Genomic DNA, 7201 nt, shown 5'->3' with positions numbered 1-7201 from the left:
CTGGGAAAAGGGATGAGGACCTGAAAAGCGAATATAGGAGTTAGGTTGGAAGCTAAAAGGCAGGACGAGCAGAGTAGTAATCTCAGGAGTGATACCGGTGCCACGTGCTAGTGAGGCTAGAAACAGAGAGCGAGTGCAGCTGAACACGTGGCTACAGAGCTGGTGTAGGAGGGAGGGCTTCAGTTATGTGGATCATTGGGATACCTTCTGGGGAAGGTGGGACCTGTACAAGAAGGACGGGTTGCATCTGAACTGGAGGGGCACCAATATCCTGGGCGGGAGGTTTGCTAGATCTCTTCGGGCGGGTTTAAATTAGTTTGGCAGGGGGATGGGAACCGGAGCTATGGATAAGTGGATGGGGTAGCTGTTGAACAGGCAGATACCGAGTGCAGAGAGTCTGTGAACAAGGTTAGACAGTTGACAGGGCAAAGTTTCAGCCAGTATGATGGGTTGAAGTGTGTCTATTTTAATGCAAGAAGTGTCAGGAATAAGGGTGATGAACTTAGAGCATGGATCAGTACTTCGAGCTACGATGTTGTGGCCATTACGGACACTTGGAGATCACAGGGGCAGGAATGGATGTTGGATGTTCCGGGGTTTAGATGTTCCAAAAGGAATAGGGAGGGAGGTAAAAGAAGTGGGGGAGTGGCATTGTTAATCAGGGATAGTATCACAGCTGCAGAAAGGGAGGTCATCGAGGAGGGTTTGTCTACTGAGTCATTATGGGTGGAAGTCAGAAACAGAAAAGGAGCAGTCACTTTATTGGGAGTTTTCAATAGACCCCCCCAATAACAACAGAGACACGGAGGAACAGATTGGGAGGCAGATTTTGGAAAGGTGCAGAAGTAACAGGGTTGTTGTCATGGGTGACTTCAACTTCCCTAATATTGATTGGAACCTCCTTCGTGTGTCCAGGAAGGTTTCCTGACTCAATATGTAGATTTTTTTTTTTTAATTTCCAAAATATACTTTATTCATAAATATCTGTAAAAATTACATTGCCAAACAGTTTCCAAACAGCACCAAAAAATACAAACATTGACAGGGGGATCAGTTTCATTCAATACTGTCATGAGTTTCTTCCCAACCCTCCCGTTTCACAATTGTCATGTCAATTACAGTTTTACATTTACACCAATTGAGAATATTAACGATACAGTTCGAGGGATTTCCCATGGATCCAGCCCCTCAGTCCAGCTTGGTGGGGGAACCAGACACTGTGGTCTTTCCCCATTGAGCCTTTGCTGCGGCTGCCCCAAGCTTTAGTGCGTCCCTCAGCACGTAGTCCTGGACCTTGGAATGTGCCAGTCTGCAACATTCGGTGGTGGACAACTCTTTGCGCTGGAAGACCAGCATGTTTCGGGCAGACCAAAGGGCGTCTTCCACCGAATTGATAGTCCTCCAGCAGCAGTAGATGTTTGTCTCGGTGTGCGTCCCTGGGAACAGCCCGGAGAGCACAGACTCCTGTGTGACAGAGCAGCTTGGGATGAACCTTGACAAAAACCACTGCATCTCTTTCCACACCTGCTTTTCAAAGGCACATTCCAGGAGGAGGTGGGCGACCGTCTCTTCCCCACCACAGCCAACGCGGGGGCACTGTGCAGAGGGGGCGAGACTTCGGGTGTGCATGAAGGATCTGACGGGGAGGGCCCTTCTCACCACCAGCCAAGCTACATCTTGGTGCTTGTTTGAAAGTTCTGGTGATGAGGCATTCCGCCAAATGACTTTGACGGTCTGCTCGGGGAACCATCCGACAGGATCCACCGTTTCCTTTACCCGTTGGGCCTTGAGGACATTCCATGCAGACCACTGCCTGATGGACCGGTGGTCAAAGGTGTTTCCCCGCAGAAACTGCTCCACGAAGGATAGGTGGTACGGCGCCGCCCAACTGCATGGAGCTTTCCGCGGCAATGTGACCAGGCCCATCCTTCGCAACACCGGGGACAGATAGAAACTCAGCACGTAGTGACACTTGGAGTTTGCGTACTGGGGATCTACACACAGCTTGATGCAGCCGCACACGAAGGTGGTCATCAGGATGAGGGCCGCGTTGGGTACATTTTTCCTGCCCTTGTCCAGAGATTTGAACATCGTGTCCCTCCGGACCTGGTCCATTTTAGATCCCCAGATGAAGCGGAAAATGGCTCGGGTGACTGCCACGGCACAGGAGTGGGGTATGGGCCAGACCTGCGCCACGTATAGCAACAACGTGAGCGCCTCGCACCTGATGACCAGGTTCTTACCCACAATGGAGAGAGATTGCTGCCCCCAAATGCCCAACTTTTGTCGTACCTTGGCTACTCGCTCCTCCCATGTTTTGGTGCACGCCCCGGCCCTTCCGAACCATATCCCCAGCACCTTCAGGTAATCTGACCTGACGGTGAAGGGGACAAAGGATTGGTCAGCCCAGTTGCCAAAGAACATGGCCTCGCTCTTGCCGTGGTTAACTTTGGCTCCCGAGGCCAGTTCGAACTGGTCACAGATGCTCATCAGACTGCGCACGGACAGCGGATCCGAGCAGAAAACGTCGACATCATCCATGTACAGGGAGGTTTTGACCTGAGTGCCTCCGCTGCCTGGGATTGTCACCCCTCTTATGCTCGCATCCTTCCTAATAGACTCAGCAAAGGGTTCAATACAGCAAACAAACAAGACCGGGGACAGAGGGCAGCCCTGTCTGACTCCAGATTTGATCGGGAAACTTTCCGATTCCCACCCGTTGATTGAGACTGCGCGACTGATGTTTGTGTAGAGCAGTTGGATCCAATTGCAGATTCCCTCCCCAAACCCCATTTTGGAAAGCATTCCATCATGTAGGTCTGCGATATCCTGTCAAAAGCCTTCTCCTGGTCCAGGCTGATGAGGCAGGTGTCCACCCTCCTGTCCTGTACGTAGGCGATCGTATCCCTGAGTAGCGCGAGACTATCAGAGATCTTCCTGCCGGGTACAGTACAGGTCTGATCGGGGTGAATCACCAACTCCAGAGCAGACTTGACTCGACTGGCTATGACTTTGGACAGAATCTTGTAATCAACATTAAGATTAGATTAGATTAGAGATACAGCACTGAAACAGGCCCTTCGGCCCACCGAGTCTGTGCCGAACATCAACCACCCATTTATACTAACCCTACGCTAATCCCATATTCCTACCAAACATCCCCACCTGTCCCAATATTTCCCTACCACCTACCTACACTAGTGACAATTTATAATGGCCAATTTACCTATCAACCTGCAAGTCTTTTGGCTTGTGGGAGGAAACCGGAGCACCCGGAGAAAACCCACGCAGACACAGGGAGAACTTGCAAACTCCACACAGGCAGTACCTGGAATCGAACCCGGGTCCCTGGAGCTGTGAGGCTGCGGTGCTAACCACTGCGCCACTGTGCCGCCCAGTGAGATGGGCCGCCAATTACTGATTTCTGCCCTCTCCCCCTTCTGCTTGTAAATCAGGGTGATGATGCCTTTTCTCATGGATTCTGACATGCTGCCGGCCAGGAGCATACTCTCGTATACTTCCAGCAGGTCTGGGCCGACCCAGTCCCACAGGGCCAAGTACAACTCGACCGGTAAACCGTCGCTCCCGGGAGTTTTACTCGTCTCGAAAGACTGGACGGCCTTTGTCAGCTCGTCCAGAGTTAGCGGCTTGTCCAGTCTCTCCCTCCTGCTGTCATCTAAGACCTCTGTGATAGATGACAGGAAGGACTGGGAGGCTCTGCTGTCTGTGGGCTTCGCGTCATCCAGCCCAACATAAAAGGATTTGCTGATCCTTAGTATGTCGGACTGCGAAGACGTTACCGAGCCATCTTATTCCTTCAGGCTGCTGATAACAGAGCTCTCTCTGTGTACCTTTTGGAAGAAGTAACGCGAGCACGTCTCATCCTGCTCGATGGAACGGACTCTGGATCGGAAGATGATCTTGGAGGCCTCCTTGGCAAAGAGCGAGGCCTGCTGGCTCTTCACCTCTTGAAGGTCCTCCTTGACCTCGACCCCCATTGACTGCAACCGGAGTAGATTTTGCATAATTTTCTGGAGTCGGGACAGTTCCCTCTGTCTCTCTCTCGCCTTCTGAACACCTTTGTGGATGAAGAACCTCTTGATGTTCTCCTTAATCGCTTCCCACCAGTGAACTGGAGACTCAAAGAGGGGTTTCACGGTCCTCCAACCATTGTAATCCCTTTTGAGTTCCTCAACGTTCTCTGGGGTCAGCAGAGTCGCATTGAGCTTCCACGTCCCTCTGCCAACCCGCTGGTCGTCCTGTAAGTGACAGTCGGCCAGTAAGAGGCAGTGGTCAGAGAAGAACACCGGCTTGACGTCGGTGGATCCAACCGTGCCAGCACGGGACACAAACAGGAAGTCAATCCTGGAACGGGCAGACCCGTCCGATCTTGACCATGTGTATCTGCGCTGCGCTCCGTCTGCAGGTTTTCTGAAGACGTCCTGCAGTTTGGCATCCTTAATTGTTTCTATTAGGAATCTGAACGTAGCGTCCAGTTTGCTGTCGTCACTGCTGGATCGTCCAGCCGCATCGATGATGCAGTTGAAGTCACCGCCTAGGATGACCGGCCTGGACGTCGCCAGCAGCAGTGGGAGCGGCTGGAAGACGGTCAGCCGCTCGCTGCGTTGTACCGGGGCGTACACGTTGATCAACCGGAGTGGAGCGTTGTTGTACATCACGTCTGCTATGAGGAGGCGGCCGCCCACCACCTCCTTAACTTCGGAGATGGTGAAGGTACCTCCCCGCAGCAGAATACCCAGGCCGGAGGAACGGCAGTCATTACCCCCCGACCAGATCGATGGCCCGTGGGACCACCATCGCGACCACTACCTGTAGGTGCTGAGGTGTGGTATTCCACACTCCTGCAGAAACAGTAGGTCAGCTTTGACCTTGGCAAGGTAATCCAAGGTTGAAACACATCGCGTAGTAGATTTAATGCTACGCACATTAATGGAAGCAATTCTTACACCCATGCTTTACGAAAAATTAGTTGTTGCTTCCCATACCATTTGTCCTCGCTAGTCCCAGTCCTTCGGGATGTTCCTGCATACCCATCGTGTGCGCAAGCAGTTTCACGTTGGTTGGGCTCAGAAACCCCTCCTGATTTTTCATGCAGGGTTTGTGCCGCTCGGGTGACATCGGGGGGGGGGGGTCTTGTAGGCAGAGAGCATTGGGTTGTCCTCAGCTGCTTCCATCTGTTCCTCCTCGAAAACATCACAGCTCCCGGTCTCCCGGAGCTCAGGTGCGCCAGACGTGTCTTTGCTCCCGATGTCCCGGAGCTGAGATGCGTTGGCCACGTCGTTACGTGTGGGGCATTGGGGTTGGGCCACGCCGGGCCCATCACAGCGTCCAGTGCCCGGGGGCTGGGATGCTTTATCATCCATCTCGGAGTTCTGCCGCCTCTTTTGAAGGGGCTGTCGTTCCAGCATTTCCCCGTCCAGTGAAGAGGAGTTGTTGCAGTCTGATTCAGAAGAGAGCCTCCTCTTGCCACTGGTTTGGGTGGTGGCTTTGGGATGTTTTTTCTTTGTGGTTTTCCTCTGGACCACTTGCCACTGACCTGTTTGTGTAGATAGGCTGACTGGAGGGGAAGCTATGTCGGATTTGGTGCTTGGCAACGAACAAGGCCAGGTGGCAGATCTCTCGGTGGGAGAGCATTTCGGTGATAGTGATCACAACTCCCTGACCTTTACTATCGTCATGGAGAGGGACAGGAGCAGACGGGATGGGAAAATATTTAATTGGGGGAGGGGGAATTACAATGCTATTAGGCAGGAACTGGGTGCATAAATTGGGAACAGATGTTCTCAGGGAAATGCACGACAGAAATGTGGAGGTTGTTTAGGGAGCACTTGCTGCGACTGCTGGATAGGTTTGTCCCGATGAGGCAAGGAAGGGATGGTAGGGTGAAGGAACCTTGGATGACAAGAAATGTGGAACAGCTAGTCAAGAGGAAGAAGGAAGCTTACTTAAGGTTGAGGAAGCAAGGATCAGACAGGGCTCTAGAGGGTTACAAGGTAGCCAGGAAGGAACTGAAGAATGGACTTAGGAGAGCTAGAAGGGGACATGAAAAAGTCTTGGCGGGTAGGATTAAGGAAAATCCCAATGCGTTCTACACTTATGTGCGGAACAAGAGGATGGCCAGAGTGGCGGTAGGGCCGATCAAGGATAGTGGAGGGAACTTGTGCCTGGAGTCGGAGGAGGTAGGGGAGGTCCTAAATGAATACTTTGCTTCAGTATTCACTAGTGAGAGGGACCTGGTCGTTTGTGAGGACAGCGTGAAACAGGCTGATATGCTCGAACAGGTTGATGTTAAGAGGGAGGATGTGCTGGAAATTTTGAAAGACATGAGGACAGATAAGTCCCTGGGGCCAGACGGGATATACCCAAGGATATTTCGGGAAGCGAGGGAAGAGATTGCCGCGCCTTTGGCGATGATCTTTGCGTCCTCACTGTCCACTGGAGTAGTACCAGATGATTGGAGGGTGGCAAATGTTATTCCCTTGTTCAAGAAAGGGAATAGGGATAACCCTGGGAATTATAGACCAGTCAGTCTTACGTAGGTAGTGGGAAAATTATTGGAGAGGATTCTGAGAGACAGGATTTATGATTAGTTGGAAAAGCATAGTTTGATTAGAGACAGTCAGCATGGCTTTGTGAGGGGCAGGTCATGCCTCACAAGCCTTATTACATTCTTTGAAGATGTGACAAAACACATTGATGAAGGAAGAGCAGTGGATGTGGTGTATATGGATTTCAGCAAGGCGTTTGATAAGGTTCCCCATGGTAGGCTCATTCAGAAAGTAAGGAGGCATGGGATAAAGGGAAAGTTGGCTATCTGGATACAGAATTGGCTGGCCCATAGAAGACAGAGGGTGGTAGTATATGGAAAGAATTCAGCCTGGAGCTCGGTGACCAGTGGTGTTCCGCAGGGATCTGTTCTGGGACCTCTGCTCTTTGTGATTTTTATAAATGACTTGGATGAGGAAGTGGAAGTCTGGGTTAGCAAGTTTGCCGATGACACGAAGGTTGCTGGAGTTGTGGATAGTGTGGAAGGCTGTTGTAGGTTGCAACAGGACATTGGCAGGATGCAGAGCTGGGCTGAGAAATGGCAGATGGAGTTCAACCTGGAAAAGTGTGAAGTGATTCATTTTGGAGGGTTGAATTTGAATGCAGAATATAGGCAAAAAGACAGGATTCTTGG

This window comes from Heterodontus francisci, unplaced genomic scaffold, assembly GCF_036365525.1.
Source record: "Heterodontus francisci isolate sHetFra1 unplaced genomic scaffold, sHetFra1.hap1 HAP1_SCAFFOLD_172, whole genome shotgun sequence".
NCBI lineage: Eukaryota > Metazoa > Chordata > Chondrichthyes > Heterodontiformes > Heterodontidae > Heterodontus > Heterodontus francisci.
The sequence above is the reverse complement of the archived record's forward strand: the minus strand, read 5'-3'. Positions refer to the sequence as shown.